General features: G+C 34.9%; 1 long non-coding RNA gene across 4 annotated transcripts in view; it reads left to right on the top strand.

Moving 5' to 3' along the window:
• The window catches only part of LOC109026192 (uncharacterized), a 91,108-nt gene that overhangs the window by 4,228 nt on the left and 74,522 nt on the right, over window positions 1–12,358 (top strand). For all 4 annotated transcript variants that reach the window (XR_008678136.2, XR_008678135.2, XR_008678134.2 and 1 more), the window contains exon 2: window positions 3,907–4,015. This is a non-coding gene — a long non-coding RNA (uncharacterized lncRNA). The remainder of the gene's footprint in view (window positions 1–3,906; window positions 4,016–12,358) is intronic.

A 12,358-nucleotide genomic window follows, 5' to 3' on the forward strand; every position in this document is an offset into this window, starting at 1 on the left:
TAATGGAATACAATACAGCAATGAGAATAGATTACTATAAGTAACAATATAGGTAAATCTCACAAATAATAAGAGAAAAGCCAGACACAAAAGGTTGCATAGTATCTTATTTGATTTATATAAAACTTAAATAGGCAAAATTAATGCATGTGTTAGAGATCAATATAGGATGTAGTGTTTTAAAAAGTGGACACAGTGTGGGGTTTCTGGGGTACTGGTTCTTTTTTTTTTATCTGGATGCTGGTTGCATGTGTGCACTCTTTCTGCAAAGGATCTGTGTACTTTTCTACATCTATGCTACACTTCAGAAAGTTCAAAGGCAGCCTTAAAACACCTGTTCAGTACATATCAAATAAAATTTTTAACAGTCAAAAACCAGGCAAGGATCGGTAAAACTTAGTTACATAAGACTGGTAGCAATCATTTTAAACCCCATTTTTAAGTCTGAAGGAGATATTAGGTTAAGGGGTATACTCCATAACAGTTGTTTTGGAGACAAGACTGATTAAAACAGGAGATATTACAGTCTATTTTTTGTTAATAAGTAAAGACAAGACATAAGGCTAAAATTATTGAGGACAGAGGATATGGGGGAAAGGGGCCATAGCAGAGGAAACCTGAGTCCTTGAAAGATTAAAACATTCTTGGAAAGCAGTGATTCGGAGGACTTCTTGCAGATTGATAGTCAAAGAGGCCATTGGGGGAATTTGAGCGGGAAAATTTCAGCTAAAGGAATTAACTTCTTGACACATTTGTGACTTAAATGTTTTGCTCACATCCTAGGTCCAATCAAACACTAAAATCTGTTTTTTTCTACATTTTAAAAATCTTTGTAATCTGCTGCTTCTTTATGACCATAGTGTCTTTACCTTGGACCAGGGCAACTGCACTTGAATTACTGCACACTTATTTCTTTGGCCTCATGCCCTTTCAAGATCTTTTCCATGGTAAATCAAAATGTTTCTGAAACCTGACCATGTTAAAGTTTACCTGAGCCCTGTGCTCCTAGAAAATAGATACAATTAAGGAGCCCTCCCACACTTTTGTATTTTGAATATGGCTTACTGCAAAGAATCACCCTTCCCCTTGTAACTTAGATACAACTCACAGCTACTCCCTTTGTTTACCTATGACAACAGGACACACAGATATTTAGTCTCCAAATTCCCATTATTTTCCTCATACGTGATTAGCTGAACTTTTTGTACTTACTGACTAATCTGAACAAAATGCCTCCTAACATCTCTAGTTAAGCTTCTCTCCTTCCCCCAGGTCCGTAAGTTTTGACCTGTCATTAGCATAAGCCAGCACAGAAACTGTCCGTAATAGTCCCTCACAGTTGTAGACTGACCTCAGGGTAAAACATTCTCTCATCTGCTATCCAATCATGCCCTTTCCATCCGTTCATCTCATTTTCCCACACTTGTTTTTTTTTTTCTATCCTTGTTCACTACCCCCTATAAAAGAAAAGTGTTTTTGGCTGGACACGGTGGCTCATGGCTATAATCCCAGCACTTTGGGAGGCCGAGGCAGGCGGATCACGAGGTCAGGAGATTGAGACCATCCTGGCTAACACGGTGAAACCCCGTCTCTACTAAAAATACAAAAAAAAAAAAAAAAAAAAAAATTAGCCAGACGTGGTGGCAGGCACCTGTAGTCCCAGCTACTTGGGAGGCTGAGGCAGGAGAATGGCGTGAACCTGGGAGGCAGAGCTTGCAGTGAGCCGAGATTGCGCCACTGCACTCCAGCCTGGGAGACAGAGCAAGACTCCGTCTCAAAAAAAAAAGAAAAAAAAAGTGTTTTTTTCTGCCTGAACTTTGAAACATTTGCAGATGTCATTGTTGGAGCATCCTTCTTATTTCAATAATCTCTCTGCTCTTATTGAAATAGTCTACCTTCTCTCATTACAATAATCTTTTTGAATAAGGTTACCTAAATCTGGATTAGACACATCAAAACCTAATCATACCATCTCCCTATTTGAAACCTGATTGTCTTTTTACTGTTTTTAAGATAAAGTTCAAATTCCTTTGTTTCCCAGGCCCTTGATGGGTAAGTTTATCCCATGGCTATTTACCTTTAATCCTGTCTCTTTCCACTCCTAAACCACCTCCCTTGCTATTTCCCTTTATCAAGCCCTTCTGTATGTCTTTTCAGTTACTTAATTTATGTTTTCTTTGGAAGGTAGACTTCAACTCTCTGTCTCCTTGCCTTGCCTCAGCCTTTCTGGTTTTACTTATCTCTCAGGCCTCAGGTTTGGTGCTCCCTCATCCAGGAGACCCTCTGTGACCCAACATTTAAGGGCTTGATGTTCTTTTAAATTCTTTTAACAACTTTTTGTATTCTTCCTCTCATTGTAACTTCTTTAATAATCTTCTCTATTATGAGACTCTCTACTTTAAGAAGAAAGAGACTATGTGCTTTTTATTGTTGCATCAATAGTATCTATCACATAGAAGACACTCAATATCAATTGTATCTGTACAATTGCATTAATGGAATGAAAGAATGAGTTGATTGCTTAGACACAGGAGAAGTGGAGATCAAAATATTGAATCTGCCATCAGCAAAGAACAGTTTATTAGTATTAGTTTGGTTACAAGTATCAAAAACTGAACTGAACTACTTTAGGCAGGAAAAGGTGATGCTACTGATGTCATAAGAAAATTAAGGTAAGGGACGTGAATTAGTTAAGGCTCTCTCAATTTCAGGAAACTCAACTTTAGCTAAAACTTTCTGGGCCGCATTTAGCTTTAAGGTGAAACTTAAATGAAGAGTCCAAGTGCTGATTCATAATCTGGTCTCTCATTATCTCCAGTTTTTCACTGTTCTCTTCTGTGTGAAAGTCTCAATCTCAAGCCCCATTGGGTGATAAGATGAGGGGAATGGAGCTTCCCCTCCTCCCAACTTCTCCAAGATCAACTTCCAGAGCAGCCTTTGTTGTTGTTGTTTTCTAGTGGTTTATATAAAAGTTCTGAAATCCATTATGAGGTAACTGAACTAAGTCACGTGTGCTCTCCGAACCAATCACTGTCATGCACAGAACGTAATTCCCTTTTTGTCCTACACTTATGTTACATACTCATCCCTGCATATGGAGGTGAAGCCATGATCAAACCTCAAAATTGAGAGTGGGAGAAAGCTAAATCTCCATCCTAACATTGCTGCTGCTGCTAGATTAGCAACAAAAGCAGCAGAGGCAAAGGACAAATGATCCCTACAGGAGATGATAGAGATGAACTAGGGACAAATAAGCCAGGAGCCCTAATGCCCTCAGGCCATGCCCTCCCTGCCTGTGCCACACTCTGCACTGTTACTTTCACCACAGAGCTAAGCTATGGCTCATAGTTCACTTTCCTTCTTTCTGCTTCAACAAATGTGACTACACATTAACATTTTAACACTTGAAAATGTATTAAACATTCATTTTCTTTTTGACAATAAATAGTGAATATTTTATTGCATTTCTAAATGAACAATGTAAAAAATATGTTGCTATAGTAGTTACAGGATAACCATAGGACACAAATGCCCATATCCAATTAGTGTGTCATTAAACACTTGTCACACATGGCAACAATACTAATCAAACTCATTATCCTAGAGAAAATATAAAAACTAAGAGGTAATTAAAATGTCCCAATACATAGTAGGGAAAATCTACCACATTAAATTCTCTGTAATGCCAAATATATGACCCTGAAAAAGTCAGACAAAGTAATACAATTCTTCATGGTGCTTTTGGTACAATTTTTCAAAGTTGCTATGTTTTCTGTTCAAACCATATTTAATCCTGAGTTTGTGGAACTCTTTTCCCTATCTTTCTTTATCTGTCCAAGTGCATGAAAGAATTCTCTGCAAATAGATTTTAACTGCAATTAACAGCAAATTAATCCTTCCCTCTAGATAATCCACCTTGCCTCATCAAACCAGAAAACAATTCAAACCTGGCCTCCTTCCAACTGGAAGCCACATTTTAAGAACTTATTGTGAAGAACTGGAAAGCCTCCAATAGGTGAGTGTAACTAAGGTAATTTGAATATGGGTGAATACAGGAACAATTCCCAGGCTCTGTTACTCTCTTTGTTGAAACCCATTCTTTTGGAAAATCATTTTCTTTAGCCATTGGACAACAAAATGCATTGTCAAGAAATTTTATAGCAATAATTATAAAAGATGTCCATTTGAACCCATTGAGGTCTCACTGATTTTATAACACCCAGCAGACCTCCTTGCAGGAGAACACTATATTTATGTGAGCAATATATGCGAGAATTGAGATCGTAAAATTAAATGACCACAGAGAACTGTCATTTATATGATGAGCGCCTACATATGTGAAGGCTGGTTTATTTTGCAGTGTCGGGTTGCGTTAAATGGTCCACTCTCAGTAAATGTTTTTAATCACGCATTTCTTCACTCTTTCTGCAATATTACACTTGAAGGACTGGTAAGTAGTTTGCTATGAAATGCTAAATGGTTACTGGTACTGCTATTCTGACAGAAGAGCTCACTAAAATAGAAGTACAGTACATATTGTATGCAATTGTTTTATGAGAGACATTATGGTTACTAGAATAACATTTCACCCTTACCAACTGCTGAGAGAAAAGTCATTAAGATATTTGGCAAGCCAGTGCAATTTTTCAACAGAACTATAGTATAAGACCATAGAACAGCTTCCATAGAGAGAGGCTGGCTGTCTCACAAGAAAAAAAAAGAAATCAAGTCTCAAGTCTTCTATGTTGTTTTATTTATAGTTGTTTATTTTCAGAGTCCATTGAAAAAGTTATAAGATATGTCATGTATGTCAGGAGAAACATAGCAAATGCTTATGTGCAATATATGTATATTTCACATACAAGTATTTTCTGTATATGTGCATGTTTAGTGTGTGTGTATGTAAAAGATTAATCTCTTGTGATAAATCTTACAACAACTTCAGTGTGTTAAAACTCACCTTTTCCCAGGGAATTGCCTTTGTTCAGAAATTATTGTGTACACTTTTAACAGTTAATTTCTTGTTGTTGTTTCTTTTTTTAATAAGAAGACATTCATGGATGGGGCAGAGGTGAGAATATGGATTAGTCTGAAGGCACTTCATCCAAATAAAGGAAAATAAAATAAGCAGCTTGCTGTAAACATTTAACATTTCCTACCATGTATTGGTGGTTTAAAAAAAAAGAAAGAAAGTCATGATAACAGCTTTATAAATGTTTTGCAAATATATATACCCAAAATATATATACACACGTTTGTGTGTATTTGTATACATATTATATATATGTATAAAATATCTCCACAGTAGATAACTTTTTGATTGCTAAACCAACAAAGCTTGCCACTTGCTCCTGCCAATGCTACTTTCTTATGCTACTTCTTTATACTTCATTTCATCAAGAAAAAATGCCAGCATTCACCAAAAGCAAATATACTTTGGACTGTCTCTAAAACAACAAACATATAGCCAAATTGGAATTATTTAGTCAGATACATGAATATATATGAATAATCGTGAAGGCAAAACTAAGCTACCTTTCTCATCACTGCTGTGGTCCCTTCAGTAAATGGCATACAATCTTAAACGGAGCTCCTAGTCAGTAACTATCAGCTGGATGAATATTCAGAAAAAAGATGCTGGAGATGTAATAAATAATAGTTTTTAATAGATATTTTAAATTACCCAGAAAACGGAATTCTATTTCTGTATATTCAAGACTTTTGACTCCATATAGAGAGGCCCTGAGTTTCTCACAGAAGTTATAAAGGAAAAATAAAAGCTATGCAGTCAATTCAGTTAAAAAAAATCAACCCAGTTGAATTAAGCAAATTTTTTATTATTTGGAGGTGCCTATAGAAAAATCCAAAGTAGGAGCTAAATGATGAAAACTCATGAACACAAGGGAACAACAGACACTGGGGCCTCCTTGAGGGTGGAGGGTGGGAGGAGAGAAAGGAGCAGAAAAAATAATTATGGGGTACCAGGCTTAGTACCTGGGTGATGAAATAATCTGTGCAACAATCCCCCATGACAGGAGTTTACTTGTGTAACAAACCTGCACATGTATCCCTGAACCTAACATAAAAGTTTAAAAAAAGAAACATCCAAATTATATATAACTTATAGAATCATGATGTTTAATTAAATAGCTCAGCATAGCTAGGTCTTATTTCTATCAAGGTCTCTATGACTCATTTTACAAAAGCCAGTTTTTCTCTCTCCAGTTACTGATAATAAAAGTCATCAGTATCATTAAAATAAATGTAGATATCACCTTTTTTTTTACACAATTTTGGACAGCACCAAGGTGACAAGGAAGATAATGTTCTAGATGGAGGTGATTTTTCCTAACAAGGAAATGAAGTAAACTCTTAACTGCTGATCTTTCAATAATCTCCTTTTCATTCATGCACTTTGTTTCAAATAAATTATTATAGTATCTTATGCAGATGGTATAATTAACCTACTTTATTTAAAATTATCAAGTTTCTTTCTTTACCTACTCTGCTGTATCCCATCATAGCTACATTTCTTCCCAATGGAAGCCAAAATGGCCTGACATAGTCACTGACTTTCTATACCTAGAGATTTCGATGTGGTAGAAAGAAAGGGGAAGAGACTGGAAGAGCTGAAGCACGATATCCTTTGGTTCTGCTTCTCCCTTTGTACCCAGATTAAACCCAGATCCAATCACAAATCAGCCTGTAAAAATTCTAAAACCTGTACACACTGTAAAGCCCATTCCACTATGCCATGTGGAAGCAGAAAGGAGTTAACTCCACTCTACCGTGAAAGCTCTAGCACTGTTTCACTTTTTCTTTTTTGCTTTTTTTGTTCTTTCTTTTCTTTCTTCTTTCTTTCTTTCTTTCTTTTTATTTTTTTCCTTTTTCACCTTTCTTTGTCTCTGTCTTTTCTTTTTCTTTGCTTTCTTTCTTTCACTAGCATCTCCTAGCATTATAAGTCGTATGTGGCAGGTTGTATTTGAATGAATTAATAAATGAATGAATATACAGAGGAATAAATTAAACAGTAATGGAGTAAACAAATGAGCGAATAAATAGTTTGAATTACTGTCACATAATACGTTTCCTATATTAAGCACATAAACTTAATTACCTTGCAATGGAAAATATTTATAAGAATATTATTATATATTTCCATATATAGGTATTGAAGGTGTTATTCATATTTGATAAGAAGAAATAACGTAGCACAGAAAACTTTTAAAAATTCAGTGCAAAAGGCATTGCCTTTGCCAAACTATAAGGATTTTTTTTTTTTTCTAATGGAGTGGCTGACACCTTAAAAATGCTGAACAGCAGCCCTTGTAAAACAATTTTAACAAAATAGATACTTCAGTTTAAAGAGAGCTATAAAAATCTGCCTGGTAAATAAAAGTCTTATTTTTCAAAAGTTTTTCAAGGCTGTGACCCTGGGGAAAGCTTAAATAAACTCAATGAAGAAAAAAAATTAAATCATAAAAGTTGAATAAGTCAAAATATAAAATATTCAATTATTATTTCCTGTGGGGTTTATTTTGTAAATATTTTATCCACAGTCTATACTCAGCTTCTTCTCCTTCTCATCTTTTAAGGACTATCTGGGGAATAAACCCACATTTCCCCACTCAGTTGCTTGACTTCCTTTTAGTCTTCTTATAATTTATTAAATGATGTTTTTTAAAACATAAGTGCTTCAAGTTTTCCTTCTTGCTGCTTTGTGTTTTGTTCCTTTCGCCCACAAAATTGCCACAATTAGTGATATGAAAAGGATCCATTAGGGCATCAGCCCATCCTTTGGGGTTTTAGCTATAATTGTTTCTTTCATGGAAGTGCCTCCAGTCCTGCCTCAAATACACTGTGTTGAATGTCCCAATATGACATAACTCTCTTAAGATACAGGAGATTTTATTTCATTCAATATTCAGAAACCCCCAGAAGTGTTTCTCATTCATGTTACAATTTTTAAAATAATAATGTGGCCATCAAAGTTTATCTCATTACTTTTCTACTATGTACCTGTTCATAAAATGTGAGCCCAGGGTGAATATTGGATAAAGTTTAAAATGCTTTAAATATGAATAAGCCTATAAGAATTGACTTTATGTTGAAATAAATGGCCTAACGTTCAGATATGTAATAAAGCTATATCACTATTTTTTATATCAACATAATTGGTAGCCATTCACCATATTACCATGATTTTTCCATCCCAACAACAGACTACATGGTTTTTCTAGTAAATCCAAGTTATCAGAAAGTGTTAGTCTCTGATACATCTTTTTATTTTAAACATAAGCATATTTCTTTTGCTATAGAAGCTAACTTAAAATTATGGGAATATTTTTTATTAACTAAACCATTCTTTACAGGTCAACAATAGCATGTTATTTAAGTTACAACTTGCTTTCAAATTTATATTTTGGATAACTCATGATTATCACATATTTAATTTATTTAAGTAGGAGGAAAAATAATGATTATAATTACATATTTTATTCTACAGTATATCTTGATGTAAATTGATCATATTCATACCTGCCACTCATATTTTGAATAGTCTTTCTATATGTGGGAAAAATCTCACATTGGGTGTCTTCTCCCCAGTATGGAAGGCAGAGCCAAAATTCTCTAATTCTCCAGCAATTATTGCCCAGAAATATGACCTCAGCTACACCAATCAGAATAACCTAGAGAAGATTGTTTTGGACATTATCAACATGATGCCAGACACTACACAGACTTTCTATTTTATTGGTGTAGTTGGAGCAAAGTAGCACTCCTAGAAAAGAAGTGACATCCATGCTGTGGTAGTCATAGTTTCTTTCAGAAGAATCTCATAGCTGATCTTTGCTTCTCTATGGTGGCTGTGGCATCAGGGAGGTTCCCTCATCAGGCCATGACAGCCTGGTTGTGAGCATTGCTCCTGGCAATTAGTTTTAAATCTTCATCTTTCTAGTCATTCTGAAGATGCTCTAAGCAACCTAATCTTTTTTAATAAACTATTGTTTTTTGTTTAAATCTGCAAGTGTAGATTCTGGTGCTTGCAACTAAGAGGTCTAACTGATATACAAGGTTCTCATTATGTTCATAAGACAATCAAGGTTGGGACATTTTTTAGTGCTCTATGATTATAAGATTGGAAGAAAAATGAAGTAATAGTAAATAAAATTTTCTGAAAGTTTTTGAAACCTAAGTTATGATCTAATTTAATAAGCTGTAGAATGGCCTGGTAAGTCAGTAAAAGCCATAGAAAATACTTAAGAAATAATTCAAAATTAATGGTATAATTAGGGATAGACACATGATTTAAAAAATTGTATTAAATTTCAGATTGCATTTACTCAGGAGTGCATTGGAAAATTTGTTTATCCTCACTGTCTAGAATACAATTACTAGAATCCTTTGCCCAACAATACTGAGTAAATGTAAAGTGGGAAAAAAAGAAGAAATAATTTTAAAATAACAAGGTGGAAGTCTTGAAAAGGCAAATAACACATAAAAATGACCTCAGGGGGTATGCTATAGTTTTCTTTTTATAAAAAAAAAATCAATATTTAGTACTCATTTAAAGGAATAAAAGTGACAAGCAAGAGTGACAAGGAAAAGTGTTCTGAAGAGTGACTCTGAATTATGAAATAGCATTTCATATGACAGGGTAGTAAAAGTAGAATACTAATTTGGTGCAACCAATTCATCTATTTTAATTTACACTCTGCACTGTGTCACTCATTCACTAATGCTTGAAATATATAGATGCCTGAGATAGTTCTTGTTCATCACGGCAGCTCTTGATGCTAAAACAGTAATGTAAATGTCCCCAAAGCAATAGACTATTACCAAATTGATTTATGTGCCATCTCTAGGATACTTTTAAATTCGTAGCCTATCACATGAGTACCATACAAAATTCAACTCAGAATTCAAAATTTAGTTGAGAAAGGACATCTCAGTTACAAACATCATTGCCAGTTAACATTCGAAAAACAGGAAAATATTTAACAGAGAGAACCACAGTTAATTGAATATTTACCCTACCCCAAATATAATGTTACTAAATGGCTGCAAGGGATATCACAATAAAAGAAAAAAATAAATAAGCTGTGCTCTGAATTTGGGCACTCATATGAGCTAATATGCTATTCAAATTAAATAAACTAAAATGGGACTATTTTTCTAAAATCTGTTAGTTGATTTTGCCATTATTAAATTACAGACTTTGTTCTTCAAATACTCCAAGATGGAAAATTCACAGATGTAGTTTGAATGCAAGGCTCTTAAAAATGACAATATGAAAAAACAATATATATATGTTTGATAAACTAATAAGGATATCATATATAATATGAGATATTACTCTCTATATGGTCTATTATATTTAATGTTAATATACATTTGTGGGGAGTGATATGGTTTGGCTGTGTCCTCACGCAAATCTCATCTTGAATCGTAGTTTCCTTAATCTCCACATGTCGAGGAACGGACCAGGTGGAGATAATTGAATCATGGGGTGGTTTCTCCCATCCTTTTCTGGTGATAGTGAGTTAGTTCTCACAAGATCTGATACTTTTATAAGGGGCTTCCTCCTTCTCTGGGCACTGATTCTTCTCTTTCCTGCGGCCATGTGAAGAAGGACATGTTTGCTTTCCCTTCTACCATGATTGTAAGCCTTCTGGGGCCTCCCCACCCATGCTGAGCTGTGATCCAATTAAATCTCTTTCTTTTTAAAATTACCCATTCTCAGGTATGTCTTTATTAGCCTGAGAATGGACTAATACAGGGAGACACTATGTTGAGATATTAACTGGTGTGCTTTCCCATTCTATACTCACAGACTCTCTTGTTTTTACTCTAAAAGAATCTTTTAACCTCCTTGCACCACCCTCCACAATCGTCCATAGCAATTAGACTTGAAGGATACAGCATGGTTAAGCTGTATTATTGAAAGAAGTGTGGACAAATGGTTAAAAATGCACTCTTGAGCCAGACACTTTGAGTTCAAATGCCAGCTTTGTTAAGTTGATAATCAGATAATTTTGAGCAAGTTATTTAATTTTTCCATGCCTCAGTCTCCTCAAACACAAAATAGGATTGTTTTATGGCTTATGTGAGTTTATATGCATAAATTGCTTAGAATAGTGCCTGCTACACAGTAAGCATTACATGTTCATTGTTATTAGTTGTTACTATGCTCAGAATTCATTGATGCAAGTATCTAAACAGATCGAGCTACTTATAGTTTTAACCATTCCAAAAGACTAGATCAAAAGATGCCAGGCACAGAAGAACAAGGGTAGAGTTGATAATCATACAAGGAGCATGGGAATATGAAAGTCCCAGAGCAAGCACCTCCCACTGCGAGCTCCTGAGAGAAAGGTAGAAGCCAGGGCAGACTGAAATCCAAAGTCAGCTCATTTCTGGCAATCACCCAATTTGGCCAAATGTTTACCTGTTCTTTGAGATTCCATCTAGGTCCGTGGTCTACACCCCAACCCCAATATTGACAAATGCACCCAGCAAACTAGGACTTTTGTATAATCCTCCTGAGAGAATGATGAAAACTTGGAGTGACAAGGTAGTGCCACACAGGGAAAGCCTTGCCCTGCACCAGGATAATTCTAAAGCAACATATTTATTGCCAAATATTTATTGAATTTCTATTAGATTTCTACTAGAGATTTTCACAAACATTATATTTTTCTACTACATATAGTTTCTACTAAGTTTCTACTAGATTTTCCCACATGCATTATTTTACTAACAAACTCTAAAAATCAGGAGTACCATAATACTTCAATTCTTCTTTTCTTAATGTAATGGCAAAGTCTACCAAAGATATATATTTTTAAAATGAGTATAGAATGTTAGGCTTTCTGTAATGAAATAGGGCATTTGAGCATATAAAAGGAGCCCTGCAATTAGAATCAGAAGACCTACATTTGAATGGGCCCTGCTACCTGGTAGCTAGATGATCTTGTCAAGTCACATAGCCATTTGAGACCTCAATCTCCTCATCTGTAAAATGAGAAACACTGCATTTGTGACCTTACAGAATTATTTTAAGAACCCAATGACATAATAAATATGAAAGCATTTTAAAAACTGTACAGTGCCCTATAATTATCAGGCATAAATCTGCAACAATATGTCAGCTACTTCCTTCTAAATGTCCCACAACAACCTCAATATAAACTCATTCTCTCCTGAGAAATGCACACTTTTGTGCAGGAAGATAGCTTTAACTTTGGCAGTAATAACAGGTAATTGTTTTTCTTAGAATTCATTATTACTTTCTATAGAAAACCTTGTTTATAATGTTTAATGATTGAAATGACTCATTCCAAAGTTTCTTAATGAA

Source organism: Gorilla gorilla, chromosome 2, assembly GCF_029281585.2.
Source record: "Gorilla gorilla gorilla isolate KB3781 chromosome 2, NHGRI_mGorGor1-v2.1_pri, whole genome shotgun sequence".
Classification (NCBI taxonomy): domain Eukaryota; kingdom Metazoa; phylum Chordata; class Mammalia; order Primates; family Hominidae; genus Gorilla; species Gorilla gorilla.